This window comes from Schistocerca cancellata, unplaced genomic scaffold (genome assembly GCF_023864275.1).
Source record: "Schistocerca cancellata isolate TAMUIC-IGC-003103 unplaced genomic scaffold, iqSchCanc2.1 HiC_scaffold_732, whole genome shotgun sequence".
In the NCBI taxonomy this organism is placed as follows: domain Eukaryota; kingdom Metazoa; phylum Arthropoda; class Insecta; order Orthoptera; family Acrididae; genus Schistocerca; species Schistocerca cancellata.
The window spans coordinates 739,638-765,991 of NW_026046743.1; positions in this window are offsets into that span (position 1 = coordinate 739,638).

Consider the following 26,354-nt stretch of genomic DNA (forward strand, 5'->3'; position numbering starts at 1 on the left):
GCTGCTCGCGTTGGTCGAGATCCAATGACTGTTAGCGGAATATGGAATCGGTGGGTCCTTGAGGGTAATACGGAACGCCGTGCTGGATCCCAACGGCGTCGTATCACTAGCAGTCGAGATGACAGGCACCTTATCCGGGTGGCTGTAACGGATCGTGCAGCCACGTCTCGATCGCTGAGTCAACAGATGAGGACGTTTGCAAGACAACAACCATCTCCACGAACAGTTCGACGGCGTTTGCAGCAGCATGGACTATCAGCTCGGAGACTGTGGCTCGGTTACCCTTGACGCTGCATCAGAGACAGGAGTGCCTGTGATGGTGTACTCAACGACGAACCTGGGTGCACGAATGGCAAAACGTCATTTTTTCGGATGAATCCAGGTTCTGTTTACAGCATCATGATGGTCGCATACGTGTTTGGCGACATCGCGGTGAACGCACATTGGAAACGTGTATTCATGACCGGCATACTGGCGTATCACCCGGCGTGATGGTATGGGGTGCCGTTGGTTACACAACTTGGCCACCTCTTGTTCGCTTTGACGGCACTTTGAACAGTGGACGTTACGTTTCAGATGTGTTGCGACCCGTGGCTCCACCCTTCATTCGATCCCTGCGAAACCCTAAAACCCTACATTTCAGCAGGATAATGCACGACCGCATGTTGCAGGTCCTGTTTGGGCCTTTCTGTATATAGAAAATGTTCGACTGCTGCCCTGGCCAGCACATTCTCGAGATCTCTCACCAATTGAAAACGTCTGGTCAATGGTGGCCAAGCAACTGGCTCGTCACAGTACGCCAGTCACTACTCTTGATGAACTGTGGTGTCGTACCTGTACACGGTATCCAAGCTCTGTCTGACTCAATGCCCAGGAGTATGAAGGTGGTTATTACGGCCAGAGGTGGTTGTTCTGGGTACTGATTTCTCAGGATCTATGCACCGAAATTGCGTGAAAATGTAATCACATGTCAGTTCTAGTATAATATATTTGTCCAATGAATACCCGTTTATCATCTGCATGTCTTCTTGGTGTAGCAATTTTAATGGCCATTAGTGTACATACATTCTCCGAAACTAACCACACAGTTCATGGTGGAGAATATCTTCTACCACCACTAGTCATTCGTTTTCCTGTTCCACTCGTAAATGGAGCGTCACAGAATTTATGGAGCGTCTCGTTTGGACCATCCGCGCGGCTCCTAACTAAACAAACTTTATGAATTGTTGGTACGATACTGTACATGGTAAGCTCAGCTTCCGCTGCACCAGCTAGGCCAGCAGATCCATCAGCTCTCCATACGAATTGAAGATGGCCTCAGAACCCAAGCGACACACGTCATTGGTGCTGACATGAGTTACAGTTTGAAGACGACTTGCACTGTACATCCTCGATAGCCGCAGGCAACGTTTCGTATCTCAGGTAAGACTTCACTCTCTAATAAACATACCGAGCACAAATTGGACTTCTTTCTAACCCCTGGTCGCTATTTGCTTAAGGGGCTCCATAACAGAACCAACATTTTGGGCCCATTGTAGCCCCATACGCTTGCTCAGATCCTGATGAAAGCGCGGCCACTCGTCCACGCACAGGAGGAACAGGAGAGGATACATGGCCAGTCCTCTGACTGTTCACCACCTTGAGCCACGTGAACGGGTTACCGCCCGCCACTCAGCCTGTGGTGAGCGCGATTTCCCCGCGTCGGGTACACTGGAAAGTGCTTCGTTAAGCCATCGGCACACGGAGCATACATCCGAAAGTTGAGCGTTCAGCGCGCCGAGTTTCTGGCGTTATAGTGTGGAATAACTAGTTGGGGAGTCTTTTGGAACGTGCAGATCAATATCTAGCATGTCAGATATTCTTAACGTGCGTTTCAACGTTGACCGATGAGAAGGCAGCAGGCCACGTACTTCACATCCACGCCATCTCCCTTGGGTGCCGAGTTCTCAGTTGCCATAATGCTTTTCAGTTGAAGCCCGTATGTATATACGCAGTTTCTGAGCACCAAACAACTGACGAACTCTCGAAAATCTGCCGTTAATTGTATGACTCTGTAACAACAACAACGCTGTACTATTGTACATACAAGTAAATTTTTTTTGCATCTGATTTTTCGTTAAACTACTGTAATTGATGTTCTGAATTCATTTCTTTTTTTTCCATGTCATTGTGTTAAGAAAACTGTAAACAAATTTCAATCTGAATATTAATGTTTATGTCAAATGTCAAGCAATATTGTAATAAAATTGAAAGGTAACAAATGTTGAAACTGTTGTAACATGTTTAAAATTCTAACTGTGCGTCTGGACCATACGTAGGCAATGTGTTAGGATATGTAGAATGCAAAACCTCGGTTGAATACCCTGTCTGTAAGGGAGCGGTAAAAGGTGGATGGCAGGCGAGCGCGGGAAAATGCGCACGGGCGCTGCACGGCACAACGGGCTCAGCAGTAGTAGTTGGAGTTTGGCATTGGTCTGAGCAACACGTTCTGGAGCGAGGGGGCTCTCCTGGAAGGCGTAGTGTCATTGAGCCTCGGGTATGCCTTTCCAACGCCCATACAGCATGGCAAAATTCCATAGGCACCAAACGGAAAAGTATTACGAGGCTATGAAGAAATAAAGTGCCGGTACGTCAAGAGCCATAGCTGTGGTTGTATGTGTGCTCTGTGCCTCGCCATCTCGCCGCCTGCCAACCGCCGCATCGATACGAACAGGTTGAAACTTTTAGTACTGTATTCGTGTGGACCAGTGTTACTTTTGTTCCATACTGTTCAATAACAACTTAAATTTTACCAGAACTGTCCTATTAATTATCCTCACAACTAACCTAGATAGGGTGCTTTCCAAATGTTGTGCAATCCGAGTGTCCCGAAATGAAAAATTAAATTTTGTGTAAATAATAATTACTTGCAGACTTAACTATCTAAGAATGGTGTTTAAAGAACTGTTTTGTTAATGAACCAGTAAATGAATAACGAAGATCTGACAAAGTTGGAAGATAACTTTCATATTGATATAGTAATGAAGTTCAATTACTTCGAGACAGATATAAAGGTATTTAAATAAGCAGTAAATAAGATAAAAAGAGTAGTAACTCGTATACTGGAAATCTTGAACGCATGATAATTTCAGTAATCAATTTTTTTAATATCGTGATCATTACAGTTTCAGGGTTCCCCCCCCCCCCCCCTTTTTATTCATTTGAATTCTGAAGTGTTCTAAACTGATTTGACCAGCAAAAGTTAAAGTCAATATAAAAGCCAAAAATTTATCAGTGTTTTATCTTTATTAAAATTGACATTTTGTTTGTGGCTCGAAATTGCTATTTCTAGGGTAACCTATGCCCGATTTTAATCAGATCAATAGACAGTACGAAATTTTGTAGTAAACATTATAGTGTAGTGTTATGTATATATGGATTATCCATATAAGTACAGAAAGTGAAATTATCAGTTCAATAGGTTTTCTGGTTGTAAAATTCACTATATTATGCAGTGTTACTACGTGTTGTTTTGCATGAATGTACATCAACTTGTACAGGAAAGAAACTCAGTTAATGCCTAATTAGGCTGGCGACCGTATTATTAACAAATTGGTAGCATCTTCTGTGTTGATTCTTGTCCGTCCTGACGTGTAGTTGCGTTTCGGACTTACTTGACGTATCATTGTTATTACAGAGTGGGTGTAAGTCTGATTTGCCACCATTTAGGTACACGCGGTCAATATCTATACTAAAATCCTTTCTCATAAGGTGAAGCCCGTTAACTTACCATAGTACAGGCTTTAATGAGTATCGTGTGCCCAACGCCCAGCGGTACAACCCGTTATAATAAAATGACAAGAAACGTCGTATTCGTGGTATAAGAATAATTGTAAATTAAGTATTATGAGTGAATCCTATTTGAAGGCAACGGCATGTTGATGAACCATTAAAATCACCTTGTTCTTGGTACAATTTGATACAGTAAAATTAGAATTAGTAAAACACCAACGATTAAAGTTTTCGGTATATCGTAACAAGCTAGATAAGATCCACCTTCAGCTGTTCTGCAGAATGCGGCCTGCACCTCCTGCGTTCGCACACAGCACGTAGACATCCTGTCGAGTCTAATACTAAAATTCGAATGAAGGTGATACTTGAAGAAAAGTAGGTAAGCTAAGGGGCGCACTGTCGAATTTCAACCGACAGAGAGGAAGGAAGCCACAATCAGATACTGCCAATGCCACAGACTACCACAAAATACATAGTCACAATCTGCCTATATAAAATACCAAACCAAAAAAATCGCTTTCTTTGGATGCAGAGTGGCGATAGAAGGGGTGAGGCGATGCGGTTGTGTGGTGAGAAAATGAGAGTTGGACAATGTGTTGCGGGATGTGGAAGTGAGGGGTGGACATTCTATTGTGGAGAATGTGACACCTTACTTCATGAGCAGCGGCCAGCACAGAAAGTGGAACGCAGTGTATCAGAGTTGGTGGGGCAGACCCAAACACGCCAGTGGGCGAGAAGTCTGAGCTGAGCCGACACGGCGGTTGCGGGCAATTAAATTTCTTTGTCCTGAACACAGAAATATGCACGTCAGGCATATTGCCCATTAGGCACCTTTATGTAAAAGTAAGGTGGACATTTAGTTATTTAACTCTAAAAGAACTTCCACTTGTGGTCAGTGTCAGATTCTGTTAATGTAATCGGTGGGTATAAACTCTTCCGCAACAATTTTTTTTTTTTTTTTGAGTCAGTTGGAGGAAACCCAGAAACCAAACCATTATTCATTCTTTCCATTTAGAATATGCATTTCGTCACCACCGCCATAATGTATCTTGCATTATTCTTTCAGTACATGTATGTTCGATTCAGGAAAGGATGCTATTCCAAGGCATCTGGCACCCGGCACGCAATTGACTAATCCCTAAAAGTATTTGTAAGTTTAGAACCACCTGTATGAATACCAAGAGCTCTGATGGAAAGCCAGTCCTAAGCAAAGAACGGAAAGCAGAAATGTGGAAGGAGTATATAGAGGGTCTACATAAGGGCGAAGTACTTGAGGGAATTATTGTGGAAATGGAAGAGGACATAGATAGGGGTGAAACGGGAGATCTGAAAGACCTAAGACGACACTAGGTCCCCGCAGTAGACCACATTCCTTTAGAACTACTGATAGCCTTGGGAGAGCCAGCCATGACAAAACTCGATCATCTGGTGAGCAGGATGTATGAGACAGGTGAAATATCCTCAGACTTAAAGAAGAATATAGTAACTCCAATTCCAAAGAAAGCATGTGTTGACAGGTGTAAAAATTACCGAATTATCAGTTTAATAAGTCACAGCTGCAAAATTCTAACACGAATTCCTTACAGGCGAATGGAAATACTGGTGAAAAACCGATATCGGGGAAGATCAATTAAGATTCCGTAGACATTTAGCAACACCTGAGGCTAGACTGACCCTACGACTTATCTTTGAAGATAGATTAAGGAAAGGCGACCCTATATTTACAGCAACTGTCGACTTATAGATAGATTTTGACAGTGTTTACTGGAATGATCTCTTTCAAACTCTGTAGGTGGCAGGGGTAAAGTACAGGAAGCGAAAGGCTATTAACAATATCCACAAAAGCAGATGGCAGTTATAAGATTCGAGGGGCACGAAAGGGATGAGGCAGGGTTCTAGCCTATCCCTAATGTTATTCAATCTGTATGTTGGGCAAGCAGTAAAGGAAACAAAAGAAAAATTTGAGGGAGGAGAAATAAAAGCTTTGAGGTTTGCCGACGACATTGCAATTCTGTCAGAGACAGAAAAGGACCTGGAAGAGCAGTTGAAGGGAATGTATTGTGTCTTGAAAGGAAGGTTATAAGATGAACATCAACAAAAGTAAAACGAGGATAATGGAATGTAGTCGAATTAAATCAGGTTATGCTGAGGGAATTGCGGTTAGGAAGTGAGACACTTAAAGTAGTAGTTGAGTTTTGCTATCTGGGAAGCAAAATAACTGATGATAGTCGAAGTAGAGATGATGTTAAATATAGACTTGCTGTCGCAAGAAAAGAGTTTCCAAAGAAGAGAAGTTTGTTAACATCGAGTACAGATTTAAGCGTCAGGAAGTCATTTATGAAAGTATTTATGTGGATTCTAACCATGCATGGAAGTGAAACATGGACAGTAAATAGTTTAGACAAGGATAGACTAGAAGCTTTCGAAATGTGGTGCTGCACAAGAACGCTGAAGATTAGATAGGTAGGTCACGTAGCTGATGAGAACGTACTGAACAGAACTGGGGAGAAGAGGAGTTTGTGCCACATCTAGGAGAAGGGACCGGTTGGTAAGATACGTTCTAAGGCATCAAGGCATCACAAATTTAATATTGGAGGAAAGCGTGGAGGGTAAAAATAGTAGATGGAGACCAAAAGATGAATACGTTAACCAGATTCAGAAGGATGTCGGTTACAGTAGTTACTCGGAGATGAAGGGGCTTGCACAGGATAGAGTAGCGTGGAGAGTTGCATCAAACCAGTCTCTGGACTGAAGACCACAAAAATAATGAAACTTCCTGGCCGATTAAAACTGTGTGCCCGACCGAGACTCGAACTCGGGACCTTTGCCTTTCGCGGGCAAGTGCTCTACCATCTGAGCTTCCGGCCCTCACGGCTTTACTTCTGCCAGTATCTCGTCTCCTACCTTGCACAACAATAATGTCATCCACTGCCGCAAGGACACTTCAGAAAACGTAAAATACAGGATGTTGGAGATATAAGTGCAACTATTTTTATTGGTGGCTGAGGACGGCGTACTTAACATTACGTGAGTATTTATTTTATCTGCAGATTATTGATATTAGGACTAGTATGCTTTTAGGCTGGTTAGTACCTCCAAGTACATGTGGCAAGTGGAAGGCATTAATGATAATCTTCCCCTCGGCAGCATGTTAGGTCTTGCAGTGTGTAGTGATGCGTGGACGCAAAACGATTAGTCTGTACTGACAGGTATTGTGCACCAAATGGGGCAGTTACGACCGTGCAGAAAACACAAGGTAGTAAATTATATGATGTGTTTGCAGGAGGATTGTTAGACGCAGGGGAAAAAACTGACACACAGCTCGGTACATGTGAAGATACAAAGGATCGCAAAATCTGCACGTGTATCCCAAACACCCTACATATTACTAAATACTTTGAAGATGGTTTTCCTGTCTTCTTTCCACACTTCACCATCATGAACCATTGGCTACATCGAGCGACTGACAAAGGGAAAGCAAACTGTATATCGCATATAGCTATCTTGCAATGTTGCAGAGAATGGACTTAGTGTCTTAACTCTTCTATCATAGAGGCATGCGTAAGCCCAGCTAAAAACCGACGTGCTTAACTATTTTGAATAAATGACTGATCAAAAAAAGCAGAACAACTTTATATGAAATTGTGTGCAAGAAACTCGCGAGCCGCCAGTATTGCTTTAACAAATATTGGCAGACCGAAATTATTAACCATCTAAGCCTATTACGGATCGATATCTATAGATTTTTTTCCCTTCACACTACGTAGGCATCGTCATTCACCACTTAGACATATATATTATGCCCCATGGTTCTTGTAAATCAGTTTCACCAAAATCACAACTGCGCGACTTAGTAGACATTATACTGCATGCAAAACGAAGTAAAGGAGTGTCTTCGCATACATTATTTGTTTCCTTTGCTATTTATTTTCAGGTACAATATTGTTACACGGGGTAGCCCATAAATGGTGTGACAGCTATTGAAGTAGGCACATACATCCAAGTGACAATAAAATATCGTTGTAGCTGTAATTTAAATGTTTAGAATAGCGTCTGTAGGCGTATGAAATGCATTCGTAGAGAACGAAAGTATTAAACGTGATACGACTAAAAAAAACGCGTCTTCGAGGGTCAAAAATAAGCTACTTTGTTGCAGTAGGAATCGGAAACGTATTAACAAGTTTTTGGTATTGTTTTGTAAATAAATGAAATTGTATCGACAATACTAACATTTTCTTCATGAAGACTACATAAACTACATGTTAAATTTTGTTATTGACGCATTGAAGTTATTCTGAATAAGCCGAATATCGATTAAGGTGCAGTCAAATTTCGTATGAAATAAACTCATTTTCGCAAAAAAAATAATGTCTGTATCATACTTGGCACTAGGGGTCGCCGGAGAATTAAGGGTTTCCTCCTATTTCGTGGGAACTGTTCACAGCTTCTGTGTTTTCCGATCCGCAACATACCTCACAGCTTGTTGCTGTCCATAAATATTCAGCGGCTTCCTTTTCTCGCAAATCCGCTTGGAGGTGATCAATTACGGTGAGAGCTTTCTGCCGGGGCAGACAGTGGCTTCTCTTGGCACTCCCCGAGAAACCTGCCCTTTCCCTTAACCACTTTATCTACTCAGACGTTCTCCTCTGCACCGAGTAAATAAAAACCGACTGGATGTTCATTCTAGACTTCCTAATTTGCGCACGAAATCAGTGCTTTATGTAGTCAACAGGTGCCAATTCCTTGGCCTCCGCGATATTTAATAGTATGTGTGTGTTTGTGTGTGTGTGTGTGTGTGTGTGTGTGTGTGTGTGTGTGTATGTGTGTGTGTGTGTTGTAATACCTCGTAAGCAATCAGCAGCCTTGAGTGAATTTAGAGCAAGTACCGTGTAGACGGTTATGTCAGAGGAGCTAAGAGCGCGTATTGCTAAAGCTGCTTCCCTTCAACTACTCCAAGGCCTCTTAATGAAAATGACCCATATAATAACAGAACTATCTTCGCAAATCAAAAGAAACCTACAAATATTCTAAAATAAAATAAGTAGCGTATAATTGAAAACGACAAAGAAAGATAATATATTGTGTGTGTGTGTGTGTGTGTGTGTGTGTGTGTGTGTGTGTGTGTATATGTGTGTGTGTGTGAGAGTGTGTGTGTGTATGCAGGCGCTCACGTCGGTTGTAACTTCCATCATGGTTCTTCTGGAACGCGTTACAAATCGCCGTGTTTCAACGATAGTAGTGATAAGATTAGCGTTAAGATTTCATCTTAGAGTACGAGCTTAATTTCGATGTCATAATTATCCATGGGGTACATATGAATTGTATCTATACGTGAAGGATCTGGGCCAGCCCCATTGGCCGAGCGGTTCTAGGCGCTTCAGTCCGGAACCGTGCGACGGCTACGGTCGCAGGTTCGAATTCTGCCTCGGGCATGGATGTACGTGATGTCCTTATGTTAGTTAGGTTTAAGTAGTTGTACGTTCTAGGGGACTGATGATCTCAGATGTTAAGTCCCATAGTCCTCAGAACCGTTTGAACCATTTTTGAAGGATCTGGCTGGAGATCGGTGACCGTCAAATTGGAAGGTGGGAAGACGGTATCTGGATGTACATGGAAATCTGCACATTTATGATAGTTGAATAAATGTTAAATAAATAACTTGGCCATACTCATCTGTTACACAACGGGTAACAGTAGGACGTCGAAATCTAAGTTTACGAGGGAATACGTAAGCACATGCTCTGCTAAAAATATCACGTTTATTGATGACACAACTGAACAGACTAACAAATGGGTGTTGGTTGCTGTTCTTCATAACTCACTCGGCTGAGTTACAAAATTAGATTTAAAACTGCGACTTGGAGACCCCAGCACGATGGATCATTAATTATTAATTAAGGAATAGTCAGAGGAATCTGTCAATGGCAATATTCACGCACATATAAACGAATCATAGATATCCAGGACTATTATAAGAATAAATTAAAACATCGCCAGTAAGCAAGTGATTGGCAAATGGTCGTTCCCTTGGCCTGAGCGCACGAAGCAAATGAACAAGAATCCATCGATAAGAATAGACTGTTAATAATTGCGCCATGAACCATGGACCTTGCCATTGGTGGGGAGGCTTGCGTGCCTCAGCGATACAGATAGCCGTACCGTAGGTGCAACCACAACGGAGGAGTATCTGTTGAGAGGGCAGACAAACGCGTGGTTCCTGAAGAGGGTCAGCAGCCTTTTCAGTAGTTGCAGCGACAACAGTCTGGATGATCGACTGACCCTTGCCTTGTAACACTAACCAAAACAGCCTTGCTGCGCTGGTACTGCGAACGGTTGAAAGCCAGGGGAAACTACAGCCGTAATTTTTCCCGAGGGCAGGCAGCTTGACTGTGTGGTTAAGGATGATGGCGTCCTCTTGGGTAAAACATGCCGGAGGTAAAATAGTCCCCCATTCGGATCTCCGGGCGAGGACTACTCAAGAGGACGTCATTATCAGGAGAAAGAAAACTGGTGTTCTATGGATCGGAGCGTGGAATGTCAGCTCCCTTAATCGGGCAGATTGTATAATGGTAAAACAGAGATTTAGGAACCAGATTTTAAATTGTAAGACATTTCCAGGGGCAGAAGTGGACTCTGCCCACAATCTATTGGTTGTGACCTGTAGATTAAAACTGAAGAAACTGCAGAAAGGTGGGAATTTAAGGAGATGGGACCTGGATAAACTGACTAAACCAGAGGTTGTACAGAGTTTCAGGAAGAGCGTAAGGGAACAAATGGCAGGAATGGGGGAAAGAAATACAGTGGAAGAAGAATGGGTAGCTTTGAGGGATGAAATAGTGAAGGCAGCAGAGGATCAAGTAGGTAAAAAGACGAGGGCTAGTAGAAGTTCTTGGGTAACAGAAGAAATATTGAATGTAATTGATGAAAGGAGAAAATATAAAAATGCAGTAAATTAAGCAGGCAAAAAGGAATACAAACGTCTCAAAAATGGAATCGACAGAAAGTGCAAAATGGGTACGCAGGGATGGCTACAGGATAAATGTAAGGATGTAGAGGCTTATCTGACTAGGCGTCAGATAGATACTGCCTACAGAAAAATTAAAGAGACCTATGGAGAAATGAGAACCACTTGTATGAATATTAAGAGCTCTGATTGAAACCCAGTTCTAAGCAAAGAAGGGAAAGCATAAAGGTGGAAGGCGTATATAGAGGGCCTATACAAGGGCGATGTACTTGAGGACAATATTATGGAAATGGAAGAGGATGTAGATGAAGACGAAATGGGAGATACAATACTGCGTGAAGAGTTTGACAGAGCACTGAAAGACCTGAGTCGAAACAAGGCCCCGGGAGTAGACAACATTCCTTTAGTACTAATGACGGCCTTGGGAGAGCCAGTCCTGACAAAACTCTACCATCTGGTGAGCAAGATGTATGAGACAGGCGAAATACCCTCAGACTTCAAAAGGAATATAATAATTCCAATCCCAAGGAAAGTAGGTGTTGACAGATGTGAAAATACCGAACTATCAATTTAATAAGTCACGACTGCAAAATACTAACGCGAATTCTATATAGACGAATGGAAAAACTAGTAGAAGCCAACCTTGGGGAAGATCAGTTTGGATTCCGTAGAAATATTGGAACACGTGAGGCAATACTGACCCTACGACTTATCTAGATTAAGGAAAGGAAAACCTACGTTTCTAGCATTTGTAGACTTAGAGAAAGCTTTTGACAATGTTGACTGGAATACTCTCTTTCAAATTCTGTAGGTGGCGGAGGTAAGATATAGGGAGCGAAAGGCTATTTACAATTTGTATAGAAACCAAATGGCAGTTATAAGAGTTCAGGGGCATGAAAGAGAAGCAGTGGTTGGGAAGGGAGTGAGACAGGGTTGTAGCCTGTCCCCGATGTTATTAAATCTGTATATTGAGGAAGCAGTGAAGGAAACGAAACAAAAATTCGGAGTAGGTATTAAAATCCATGGAGAAGAAATAAAAACTTTGAGGTTCGCCGATGATATTGTAATTCTGTCAGAGACAGCAAAGGACTTGGAAGAGCAGTTGAACGGAATGGATGGTGTCTTGAAGGGAGGATATAAGATGAACATCAACAAAAGCAAAACGAGGGTAATGGAATGTAGTCGAATTAAGTCGGGTGATGCTGAGAGTATTAGATTAGGAAACGAGACACTTAAAGTAGTAAAGGAGTTTTGCTATTTGGGGAGCAAAATAACTGATGATGGTCGAAGTAGAGAGGATATAAAATGTAGGCTGGCAAATGGAAGGAAGGCGTTTCTGAAGAAGAGAAATTTTTTAACATCGAGTATAGATTTAAGTGTCAGGCAGTCGTTTCAGAAAGTATTTGTATGGAGTGTAGCCATGTATGGAAGTGAAACATGGACGATAAATAGTTTAGGCAAGAATAGAATAGAAGCTTTCGAAATGTGGTGCTACAGAAGAATGCTGAAAATTAGGTGTGTAGATCACATAACTAATGAGGAAGTATTGAATAGGATTGGGGAGAAGAGACGTTTGTGGCACAACTTGACTAGAAGAAAGGATTGGTTGGTAGGACATGTTCTGAGGCATCAAGGGATCACCGATTTAGTATTGGAGGGCAGCGTGGAGGGTAAAAATCGCAGGGGGAGACCAAGAGATGGATACACCAAGCAGATTCAGAAGGATGTAGGTTGCAGTAGGTACTGGGAGATGAAGAAGCATGCACAGGATAGAGTGGCATGGAGAGCTGCATCAAAGCAGCCTCAGGACTGAAGACCACAACAACAACAACAGTTGCACCATAGAAGAAATTTTTAAACTAAATTGGAAGTTCTACCGCGAGAATCAGTAATTGTGAAATGCAACCATTCTCGTAATCCGCGAACACGTGGTCGTCACGAACAAAATTCTGCATAAAATGAATGTTGAAATTCAGAATAGATGCGCAAACTGGACAGGATACATCACAGTGAGACAAGATCTGCGAATGTAAGACACTCAGACCCATAGTCAGCAGGTGCTGAGACAAAACTAGGCACGTGAAAAATAGCTTGCTAACTGAAATCGAAATTACGAAGTTTCAGAAATCTGTCGGCTAATCCTTCTACCACCGGGAAACTGGAAGACGCTTGAAGACAGACGCCAGCTACCCCACTAAAGGCTGCTTAAAAATTCACTATTAAGGCAGGAAAGAAGAAATTCATTTCATCCCCCATATATCGCTCCGTACGTGTCGTAAAGGCTGTAGTAAGATTCAGACATTCATGCAATCATTATTACCAAAATCTCTCTGTCATGCACTTCACAGTGGCAGTAGATGTAGATAATGCGCGTGTTGGAGGTGACGGATTGCGTCTTGACCCTTACTATTATACATTCTGTCTGCTAATTAGCTTGTTAGCGCTGATACCGTTGCCATATCCTTTCTCATCAGCACCTTGAACTGCACCTTCCACCTTTAGTGTGCAGAACATGACCACTGCATTAAATCTTTAGAGCCCACATTTCGAGAGGGTTAGGAAGAAGGTTTCTATGCATGGCCTTAACATCAAGTGTCAAGAGTCTATGTTCAAAATCGGTTAGATCCCAGGCAAACAAACAGAGGAGGCGGAAATTTGCCCACTACCTAAAACGGCCGCCCTTCACGATTCTGTGAATGACGATATGGTGTTTCGTAAGCCAGGTATGTCTCCATGTGAGTGTGGACTTCAATTCATCATACACACGATACGTACTGTTCAGGTGCGACAACTCGACCATTTACAAAACAGTGCTTTTAGAGAATAGTGCCTTCTTTTTTCCATGGTTTTCTTTGTAAGTGTTCCGAATACGTCTGCCACCCTTTAAAGGGAAACGCGTAAGGCCATCAGTGACTACTGCCGCAGAAAGACTACTCAAAAACCGAAAGAATCCCATCGCCGGCCGGGGTGGCCGTGCGGTTCTAGGCGCTACAGTCTGGAACCGCGAGAGCGCTACGGTCGCAGGTTCGAATCCTGCCTCGGGCATGTGTGTGATGTCCTTAGGTTAGTTAGGTTTAAGTAGTTCTAAGTTCTGGGGGACTGATGACCTTAGACGTTAAGTCCCATAGTGCTCAGAGCCATTTGAGCCATTTTTTTGTGAATCCCAACGAAGTTAGGCTTCAAACACTCACGGGTCATATATGAATAGAAATAGACAATTGTGAAGGGAAAAGGAGAAATACTGAACTCCTTTTTCGTATGTCGCCTTATAAAGGAACATCCCGGAATTTCGCCTCAGATTATGGGTGTATACCGACTGCTTACGAACGCAGCAGTCCATACCTGAGCTCGCTCGATTTATGCCATCATGTCTATTTGATACCTCCTGACTTGTAATTCAGAGTTGGTCACACTATAGTCTCGCGTGCGACTCCCTCTTCAAATGTACTGAACTTTTACAAACTAATCGCACTTTCCCAAGACCCTTCCAAAAAATCTAAGAAGAAAACCTCATGGATGTGGGATTTCTTACATTACTATATTTAGCGTACGTTAAGTTCAGAAACCAAATGTGATAAATACAAGCAACACGATGAAAGCTTCAAAAATTCTCGCCAGATTCGGTTTTGAAGTTTCCGAAGCGGGGTTAATGCCTTAAACTTAACTATGATTTTTGGCATTTTGTGTAGCCGAGTGGAAGAATCGTCGTCTACTACATAGGGAGCCTCGTTTCTATTGTTTTCTGATGCCATCTGTTAAGCAAACAGGCATGAGAGATCATTTCCGTGAAGTATGAAATACGTGAGGACGAAAAAATTTCATTTGTATTTTGTTTAATTTAAAGAATCTTTGTCTAAAGCTTTTTGTAAAAGATCGGTAATTAAGAATTTATGTTTGAAATTGAACTGGATTTCTGCGTGAAATATTAAATTAAAAATAAGAAGATGCATTTTTCATAGAATGGAAAAAAATATTTTCTTGTAGTATGAGTCTACAGCTTCCACATGTTCTATACATGATTTCATCTCGCTCTGAGCTGTTACAATTTTATTTACAACTCAATTTTGGCATGAAGCCAATGTCGAGTACCAACAAAACATAATACAGCGTCATGAGAACAAATGGGGTTTAACTGTAGGAACCACCAATTTTATAGTTCGTTGGCATCGATATATTTACATTATTTTTACGTATTGGTTTACTTTAGGCAGAGATAACAAGATAGTATGTACACCATGTCAGCAATATTAATCAATATTCCACTTCATTTATTAAAATTTTGAGTGGATTTTTCATCACACATCTAAAAGTGTGCACTTCAAAATGTTAAAATAAATGTATTGGGACTGTTCTTTGGCGGCACTATTCGTTTACAGCGTCCATTAATCTGCCTTTCTCTACCCTACGAAGTACCTACACATATTCCTCAGTGCTGATGGTGTTGGCATTGTACTTCCGTAGACATCCACTGAAAGTAGATTTACTGTTTCTCTTATGCTTCTGTGCTCTCTGACATTCTTGGAGAAACATTTATAATTATGTCAATGATAATTTTCTTGTTTTGTCATGACATTGGAATCGGAACATATATAGTACGTTAATAGTTGTGTGCCTATGTGTGCCTGTGTGTTGCTTATGTTAGTGTGCACTTAATCTGTATAGTGCCCCATAAAGCTATCAAGTGTCACAGTATCTCTCTGTAAATTATTATAGTGTCACACTTAGATAACCACATCGTTCATTTGTTACATAGGCATCTAGTGTTGCCGTAGTCATCGATTAACGATATTTACACCTGCTGGAAATATTTCCTTGCTCTTTGACGCATAGCATAACCACTGCACAAGAAATGTGTATGTGTGCGTCCATTGTGAAGTAAGTAAGTGGCCATCTTAAATTAGTAAGCTAGACCTCAGTTTATGGCACATTCCTTCCGATATCCATAGCTGTAATATGCTAAGATGCTATTACTTCTATGCAGTGTTTTGGGTATCGATGTATGCATTACAGTTAGTTATGTAAGGCGTCACTGTAATTTGAGATTTCAATATAATGTCTGTTCTCAAACGAAAAGTATAATACATGATACTACACATTGTAAAAGTAGGCATTCTTGCATAGTCTTATTAAATAAAGTGTTACCTACACTGTGTTGGGCTTACGTCGTCGAGCCGGCTGCTGTGGCCGAGCGTTTCTAGGCGCCTCAGTCTGGAACCGAGCGACTGCTACGGTCTCAGGTTCGAATCCTGTCTCCGGCATGGATGTGTGTGATGTCGTTACGTTAGTTAGGTTTAAATGGTTCTAAGTTATAGGAGACTGATAACCTCAGATGTTAAGCCCCTTAGAGCTCAAAGCTATTTGAAGCATTTACGTCGTCCATTTAGCCTGTAACCAATGTTTTTGGAAACATTTTCCCCATCCCCAAAATAGACGAAACATTCTTACCTAGTGTATATTCCATTTTAAATTATTTGCATTGCACTATCTTTCGATTTTAAATGATACACATTGCACTCTGTCATATACTGTTACATACACGTTTATAAATTAATTATCATTCTCAAGACTGCTGCTAATTCGTGGTACTCCTCTGTGTTACTCTGTTAGCTTGACTGATATCCAGCAGAATGTGGACGCGAGCCAACCATAACATATGCAACACTTATTGATGTTCCACTCTTGTATGTCTTGCCATGAGGACACAGTGATACTTTTTAGCGTTCTGCGCTCTTATTACTGTGAGGTAATGATACCTCAGGCATATTTGTATAACTACTACAACAACTTATGTGAAGGTAATTTTGATTTATTTCAAATTCACGTTCCATTACGATGGTAGGAATAGTTTATCGCTCAGCGTTATTTCGTAACCCGTCCACTGCTGGCACGTCAAAAAGAACTTACGTAAAATCCATAATTTACGATTAATACTGTAAATATTTTTCTAATTTTTGTGACATTGCAGATGTGAAGATGGCAGTTTAGTTCTGTCGAAACTGGTAATCCAGTATACCCACTCGCGACCAAGGCAATGAAAACTTCATACCTGAAGCTTCCTTTGTATTGAAATCTTCATTTAAAATATATTTACGGATCTGCAGTCGTGACACCAACATTACCGAGGATTCTTTAAATTGTCTGTACAAGCTCTAGAAGAAATTAAAATTTTTGGAGCCTTCAAAGTACAAATCACTATACATACTCACTGAAGAAAAATGCCTACTAGTTCAAAATTTTCTCGATTGCCTTAGGCATTAATTGTAATGTACTGTAAGTGAACACTCTTATAACTTATTTCAATACACACAGTCGTGATTTCATTTAAGTTGTTTACTTTTATTTTTAGATGACCGGTTACGACCTTCTAAGTGACCGTCTTCAGATCGTACATTCCCCGATGACTGGAGGAACTGTTGGCATGGAGTAGAGTTATCTAAGCAGGCGTGGCGAACACAGCGGTCATTAAGGAATGTGAGGTCTGAAGATAATCTCTTAGAAGATCGAAATCGATCGTCTAAAAATAAAACAAACAAATGCGATCACGACTATGTGTACTAAAATAAGTTATATAACAGATCGCTGTTTTTCGTGGAATTATAATCCAAAAGACTTTTAATACACACTTTTAGATGTGTGATTTACAATTCACTCAAAATTGCAATACTTAAAGAGGAATAATGAGTACTATCGCTGACTAGTTGTTCTTTGGTGTGGAAATTACGTTATCATTTCCGCGTAACGTAAAACTTTACGTCAAAATGACGTATGTATACGAATGTCATCAACTACAAAATTGGTGGTAGCTACATTTAGTCCCACTTTACGTTGTTCTCATTACGTTACATTATGTTTTGTAGATGTTTGAAAATGGGTTAATCCCGAAACTAAAATCGTAAAACAAAATTCTAAAAACTGAAACCAAAATTACATGGTATAGAGAAAAGATATGATTGAATCAGTTCTCGAACCAACCATCCAGAGATAGCCAGACTCAAGCTGTATCGATTTCTTTTTAAATCTCTACGTATTTTACACTTTGCAGAAATGCTGGTTCAACAAGCATCTTAGTTTAAAAATGTGAGGTAGCTGGAAATCGAACCCACACCTTCAACGTTTCAGGCGAGTATTCTGCCACAACTGCTCAGCGCCGATGAAGAAATCGACCTCGTTTGGGTAATTGAAGATGCTGACAAAATTTCAGACTCGATTTTCTAGAGAATTTTTGAGAGTTGCCTGGAACTGGATAGGGCGATTTGTAACTGAGTTGCCAGCGTCTGGTATCATAAATACAAAAAACTTTTAAAAAACCCAACAGCCACGTGGTCTCCCAGTAAGTGTTCTTGCCTGCCCTGATACAGATGATAAGTGTTCCGTTTCATACCGCTTCGCAGAAATATTAACAGGGTGCGACGTGATCAAGATATTCAACACCAATCTAATGACTAGCTTGTATCATCATAGTGTCCTTTGATACTGGCTTTGCCTCCCACTTAGCAACAATGAGAGAGAGAGACTAATCATCGCACCAAGTGAAAATTTGATTCAGGGGCTTCCTCATTTCCTCTTGGTCGTGCAACGACCATACGCAACAACGTCGTCAGTGGAAAATCTCGTAATGTGTATATAATTAACGCAAGAACTTACGATACACTTCCTATGGGTGAACTCCATAATACTCTCGTTTCTGTTTATACACTCCTGGAAATGGTTAAAAGAACACAATGACACCGGTGTGTCAGACACACCATACTTGCTCCGGACACTGCGAGAGGGCTGTACAAGCAATGATCACACGCACGGCACAGCGGACACAACAGGAACCGCGGTGTTGGCCGTCGAATGGCGCTAGCTGCGCAGCATTTGTGCACCGCCGCCGTCAGTGTCAGCCAGTTTGCCGTGGCATACGGAGCTCCATCGCAGTCTTTAACACTGGTAACATGCCGCGACAGCGTGGACGTGAACCGTATGTGCAGTTGACGGACTTTGAGCGAGGGAGTATAGTGGGCATGCGGGAGGCCGGGTGGACGTACTGCCGAATTGCTCAACACGTGGGGCGTGAGGTCTCCACAGTACATCGATGTTGTCGCCAGTGGTCGGCGGAAGGTGCACGTGCCCGTCGACCTGGGACCGGACCGCAGCGACGCACGGATGCACGCCAAGACCGTAGGATCCTACGCAGTGCCGTAGGGGACCGCACCGCCACTTCCCAGCAAATTAGGGACACTGTTGCTCCTGGAGTATCGGCGAGGACCATTCGCAACCGTCTCCATGAAGCTGGGCTACGGTCCCGCACACCGTTAGGCCGTCTTCCGCTCACGCCCCAACATCGTGCAGCCCGCCTCCAGTGGTGTCGCGACAGGCGTGAATGGAGGGACGAATGGAGACGTGTCGTCTTCAGCGATGAGAGTCGCTTCTGCCTTGGTGCCAATGATGGTCGTATGCGTGTTTGGCGCCGTGCAGGTGAGCGCCACAATCAGGACTGCATACGACCGAGGCACACAGGGCCAACACCCGGCATCATGGTGTGGGGAGCGATCTCCTACACTGGCCGTACACCACTGGTGATCGTCGAGGGGACACTGAATAGTGCACGGTACATCCAAACCGTCATCGAACCCATCGTTCTACCATTCCTAGACCGGCAAGGGAACTTGCTGTTCCAACAGGACAATGCATGTCCGCATGTATCCCGTGCCACCCAACGTGCTCTAGAAGGTGTAAGTCAACTACCCTGGCCAGCAAGATCTCCGGATCTGTCCCCCATTGAGCATGTTAGGGACTGGATGAAGCGTCGTCTCACGCGGTCTGCACGTCCAGCACGAACGCTGGTCCAACTGAGGCGCCAGGTGGAAATGGCATGGCTAGGCGTTCCACAGGACTACATCCAGCATCTCTACGATCGTCTCCATGGGAGAATAGCAGCCTGCATTGCTGCGAAAGGTGGATATACACTGTACTAGTGCCGACATTGTGCATGCTCTGTTGCCTGTGTGTATGTGCCTGTGGTTCTGTCAGTGTGATCATGTGATGTATCTGACCCCAGGAATGTGTCAATAAAGTTTCCCCTTCCTGGGACAATGAATTCACGGTGTTCTTATTTCAATTTCCAGGAGTGTAGTTCTCTGTCTAATTTAACAAAGTGAATTGTTTCGGAACACTGGGCGTAATGTTTATATTATTCGTGCGAAATTTACTGTGTTATCCATCCAGAACGGTAGATTAGCACGAAGAAGTAGAGATTAACCTTGCGTTCTAGAAATGTTGTCAGTGCTCTGAGACATCGGACGGAATCGTATTTGCAGTACATCAATTCCGTATAATTTGGTCCGCCTTTCTGTAACGAACTGCTCTCCTTTGTTGACACTGTTCCCCCTAAGCCTGCCGCTCGCTTTCTGCTTCTTCTGTTTACACTGTCTCTGGAGTGGAAGGGACTCCTCACTTAGTCAAAGATGCGCTCATTCTCCGTCTCTCTGTCTCTCTCTCTCTCTCACACGGACACCCTTCTCCACGTTTCGTCTTACCTTTCACTCTCACACAGACACTCTTCTTCCCGCTGTGTTGGTTCAAATGGCTCTGAGCACCATGGGAATTAACATCTGTGGACATCAGTCCCCTAGAACTTAGAACTACTTAAACCTAACTAACCTAAGGACATCACACACATCCATGCCCGAGGCAGCATTCGAACCTGCGACCGTAGCATCCCGCTGTGTCTTACCTTTCACACTCCTTGCCTCTCCCGTTTTCTTTTGCCTGTCCGTCTATGCTTTAGTGCAGGATCTCACATGTGTGTCTATAAGTGTGTGGTGGTAGTGTGTGGGTGTGTGTTTGCGTGTGTGTGGGGGGGGGGAGGGGGGTGCGTGCGCGTGTTTTTGTGAGTTAGATGTTTTCGCATAGTTCTGAGAGGCAGATGGCTAAGATGATGCCAGTGTTGGCCAGTGGTCCACTCTGCATCGACACCATTGTAGCGTGACCCTGAAGTTTCTATGGCAACTGTTACGAGTTATCTCTCTCTCGCTGCCTTAGTGCCTCTCTCTCTCTCTCTCTCTCTCTCTCTGTGTGTGTGTGTGTGTCTTTCTCTCTCTCAGTCACTTGCATTCTCAGTGCCTAACGCGACGTTTAACAAATCTGTTAAAGTTGACTGACGACGTTTGTTCGTCTGGCTTCCTATTTTTCCTCAATTTCATGCGACTCAACTTATCATTTCTTGTCAGTAAAATTCCTCTGGGTATGTGACCGATTTTGTCAACAAGTAAAATTCTCCGACGTTTCGGCCGCTGTGGTTAACGGCCTTCCCAGGATCCAGCAAAACAGCCTGACGAAGGCCATTTGCAACACGTGTAAGTAGGCTGTTTGGGTTTTTATGTTGGTAACGCCACGTAACGCTCTGTATGAAAATCACTAGCTATGCTGTGTGCAGTCTGTGGCTGGTTGGCATTGTTGGATTATTCGCTATTGTAGCGTCGGGTAGTTGGATGTGAACATAGCGTAGCGTTGCGCAGTTGGAGGTGAGCCGCCAGCAGTGGTGGATATGGGAATAGAGATGGCAGAGTTAGAGTTTTGAGAGCGGACTATCTGGACGTGTGTCCGTCAGAATAACGAAATTTCTAAGACTGGATGTCTTGAAGTGATATATATATATATATATATATATATATATATATATATATATATATATATATCCCCATGAACCATGGACCTTGACGTTGGTGGGGAGGCTTGCGTGCCTCAGCGATACAGATAGCCGTACCGTAGGTACAACCACAATGGAGGGGTATCTGTTGAGAGGCCAGACAAACGTGTGGTTCCTGAAGAGGGGCAGCAGCCTTTTCAGTTGTTGCAAGGGCAACAGTCTGGATGATTGACTGATCTGGCCTTGTAACAATAACCAAAACGGCCTTGCTGTGCTGGTACTGCGAACGGCTGAAAGCAAGGGGAAACTACGGCCGTAATTTTTCCCGAGAGCATGCAGCTTTACTGTATGATTAAATCATGATGGCGTCCTCTTGGGTAAAATATTCCGGAGGTAAAATAGTCCCCCATTCGGATCTCCGGGCGGGGACTACTCAAGAGGAGGTCGTTATCAGGAGAAAGAAAACTGGCGTTCTACGGAACGGAGCGTGGAATGTCAGATCCCTTAATCGGGCAGGTAGGTTAGAAAATTTAAAAAGGGAAATGGATAGGTTAAAGTTAGATATAGTGGGAATTAGTGAAGTTCGGTGGCAGTAGGAACAAGACTTCTGGTCAGGTGACTACAGGGTTATAAACACAAAGTCAAATAGGTAGAATGCAGGAGTAGGTTTAATAATGAATAGGAAAATAGGAATGCGGGTAAGCTACTACAAACAGCATAGTGAACGCATTATTGTGGCCAAGATAGATACGAAGCCCACACCTACTACAGTAGTACAAGTTTATATGCCAACTAGCTCTGCAGATGACGAAGAGATTGAAGAAATGTATGATGAAATAAAAGAAATTATTCAGATAGTGAAGGGAGACGAAAATTTAATAGTCATGGGTGACTGGAATTCGAGTGTAGGAAAAGGGAGAGAAGGAAACGTAGTAGGTGAATATGGATTGGGGATATGAAATGAAGGAGGAAGCCGCCTGATAGAATTTTGCACAGATCACAACTTAATCATAGCTAACACTTGGTTTAAGAATCATGATAGAAGGTTGTATACATGGAAGAACCCTGGAGATACTAAAAGGTATCAGATAGACTATATAATGGTAAGACAGAGATTTAGGAACCAGGTTTTAAATTGTAAGACATTTCCAGGGACATATGTTGACTCTGACCACAATCTATTGGTTATGACCAGTAGATTAAAACTGAAGAAACTGCAAAAAGGTGGGAATTTAAGGAGATGGGACCTGGATAAACTGAAAGAACCAGAGGTTGTACAGAGTTTCAGGGAGAGCATAAGGGAACAATTGATAGGAATGGGGGAAAGAAATACAGTAGAAGAAGAATGAGTAGCTCTGAGGGATGAATTAGTAAAGGCAGCAGAGGATCAAGTAGGTAAAAAGAAGAGGGTTAGTAGAAATCCTTGGGTAACAGAAGAAATATTGAATTCAATTGATGAAAGGAGAAAATATAAAAATGCAGTAAATGAAGCAGGCAGAAAGGAATACAAACGTCTCAAAAATGAGATCGACAGGAAGTGCAAAATGGCTAAGCAAACATGGCTAGAGGACAAATGTAAGGATGTAGAGGCTTATCTCACTAGAGGTAAGATAGATACTGCCTACAGGAAAATTAAAGAGACCTTTGAAGATAAGAGAACCACATGTATGAACATCAAGAGCTCAGATGGAAACCCAGTTCTAAGCAAAGAAGGGAAAGCAGAAAGGTGGAAGGAGTATATAGAGGGTCCATACTAGAGCGATGCACTTGAGGACAATATTATGCAAATGGAAGAGGATGTAGATGAAGATGAAATGGGAGATACGATCCTTCGTGAAGAGTCTGACAGAGCATTGAAAGACCTGAGTCGGAACAAGGCCCCCGGAGTAGACAACATTCCATTGGAACTACTGACGGCCTTGGGAGAGCCAGTCCTGACAAAACTCTACCACCTGGTGAGCAAGATGTATGAAACAGGCGAAATACCCTCAGACTTCAAGAAGAATATAATAATTCCAATCCCAAAGAAAGCAGGTGTTGACAGATGTGAAAATTACCGAACAATCAGTTTAATAAGCCACAGCTGCAAAGTACTAACACGAATTCTCTACAGACGAATGGAAAAACTAGTAGAAGCCGACCTCGGGGAAGATCAGTTTGGATTCCGTAGAAATACTGGAACACGTGAGGCAATACTGACCTTACGACTTATCTTAGAAGAAAGATTAAGGAAAGGGAAACCTACGTTTCTAGCATTTGTAGACTTAGAGAAAGCTTTTGACAATGTTGACTGGAATACTCTCTTTCAAATTCTAAAGGTGGCAGGGGTAAAATACAGGGAGCGAAAGGCTATTTACATCTTGTACAGAAACCAGATGGCAGTTATAAGAGTTGAGGGACATGAAAGGGAAGCAGCGGTTGGGAAGGGAGTAGGACAGGGTTGTAACCTCTCCCCGATGTTATTCAATCTGTATATTGAGCAAGCAGTAAAGAAACAAAAGAAAAATTTGGAGTAGGTATTAAAATCCATGGAGAAGAAATAAAAACTTTGAGGTTCGCCGATGACATTGTAATTCTGTCAGAGACAGCAAAGGACTTGGAAGAGCAGTTGAACGGAATGGATGGTGTCTTGAAGGGGGGATATAAAATGAACATCAACAAAAGCAAAACGAGGATAATGGAATGTAGTCGAATTAAGTCAGGTGATGCTGAGGGTATTAGATTAGGAAATGAGACACTTAAAGTAGTAAAGGAGTTTTGCTATTTGGGGAGCAAAATAACTGATGATGGACGAAGTAGAGAGGATATAAAATGTAGACTGGCAATGGCAAGGAAAGCGTTTCTGAAGAAGAGAAATTTGTTAACATCGAGTATAGATTTAAGTGTCAGGAAGTCATTTCTGAAAGTATTTGTATGGAGTGTAGCCATGTATGGAAGTGAAACATGGACGGTAAATAGTTTGGACAAGAAGGGAATAGAAGCTTTTGAAATGTGGTGCTACAGAAGAATGCTGAAGATTAGATGGGTAGATCACATAACTAATGAGGAAGTATTGAATAGGATTGGGGAGAAGAGAAGTTTGTGGTACAACTTGACCAGAAGAAGGGATCAGTTGGTAGGACATGTTCTGAGGCATCAAGGGATCAGCAATTTAGTATTGGAGGGCAGCGTGGAGGGTAAAAATCATAGGGGGAGACCAAGAGATGAATACACTAAGCTGATTCAGAAGGATGTAGGTTGCAGTAGGTACTGGGAGATGAAGAAGCTTGCACAGGATAGAGTAGCATGGAGAGCTGCATCAAACCAGTCTCAGGACTGAAGACCACAACAACAACACACACACACACACACACATATATATATATATATATATATATATATATATATATATATATATATATATATATATATATATATATATATATATATATATATATATATATGATGACTTTTGAACATTATTAAGGTAAATACATTGTTTGTTCTCTATTAAAATCTTTCATTTGCTAACTATGCCTATCAGTAGTTAGTGCCTTCAGTAGTTAGAATATTTTATTTAGCTGGCAGTATTGGCGCTCGCTGTATTGCAGAAGTTCGAGTAACGAAGATTTTTGTGAGGTAAGTGATTGATGAAAGGTATAGGTTATTTTTAGTGAGGGCCATTCTTTTGTAGGGATTATTGAAAGTCAGATTGCGTTGCGCTAAAAAATATTGTGTGTCAGTTTAGTGTTGATCAGAATAAGTAAAGAGAGAAATGTCTGAGTACGTTTAGTTTTGCTCAGCTGCTTGAAAATCAGATAACGTAGAGATTTACCAGCACAGTAATGCACAATTTTGTAAGGGGACGTTTCACACTGGCCAAAACGTAGGACAATTTTACGTATTGACAAACACGGCAAAATACCCTTAAGATTGTTGTTGACAGTGACAATGCCATTGGAAACCTACGCTTAAATTTACTATTTGTTCCCTTCTTTTAAGTATTTCGGTACGTGTCTCTAACACTCATTTATGAAAAATGTCAACCACTCACAATCCAAGGAAGAAATGAAATGAGACTTAACGCAGAGGTTACGTGGTACTGTGAGGGAGTTCTGAAAAGAATGCCTCGGACATTCTGTAAAAACTCTTAGAGCTTGTTAAGTTAAACTAACGTTGTTAACGGTTTACACCATTATTCTTCACGTCTACATATTTATTTCTCAACATAGTCACCCTGGCGACGAGCACACTTCTCGCACCGAGAGACCAGTTAGTTCATTCTGTCTCTGTAGAATGACCTTTTTGTCGGAGTCACAACCACGTCTCTGTGTGCACCGTCTCGTCACTGTCAAAGTGAAAACCTTGAAGATGTTCTTTAAGTTTTGGAAACAGATGAAAACCGGATCGGCCAAGTCGGAACTGTATGGAGGGTGATGGATGGCAGTGAACCCAAGGCGTCGGATAGTGGCAGATGTCGCTCGTGTGAGCTGTGGCATGGTCACGTTGAGGAACAGTGTAGTCCATGTGTGGAAGAACTGTCCGAATTCGAAACTCGGTTATAGCACGCGACTTCTCACGCACCTGCATAATTTTCGTTACTCGCTGCCGTTTTACACGCTACAGTTCGGAGCCGCCTATCGGCAGACAGCTGCAGATATGTAGAGTTGGAGAGTAAAGAGATGGAACGTCTTGTTTAAGAATCTTTAAAATTTTTCATATAAAAAATTTAAAGAAATTTATTTTCATCACCTCCTCGTATATCATTGATTACAGCAAGCACTTTCTATCGATCCCTTTTTGGTACGGTGTTGGTTCTCCTTTGGCCTAGATGTATAACATTATACAGAAATTTCACCCCTACCGAGGTAAGGTGGCCTACTGTTGTAAATGGAGCCGCGCGGAGTGGCCACGCGGTTTGAGGCGCCATGTCACGGACTGCGCGGCCCCTCCCGTCGGAGGTTCAAGTCCTCCCTCGGGCATGAGTGTGTGTGTTGTTGTTAGCAT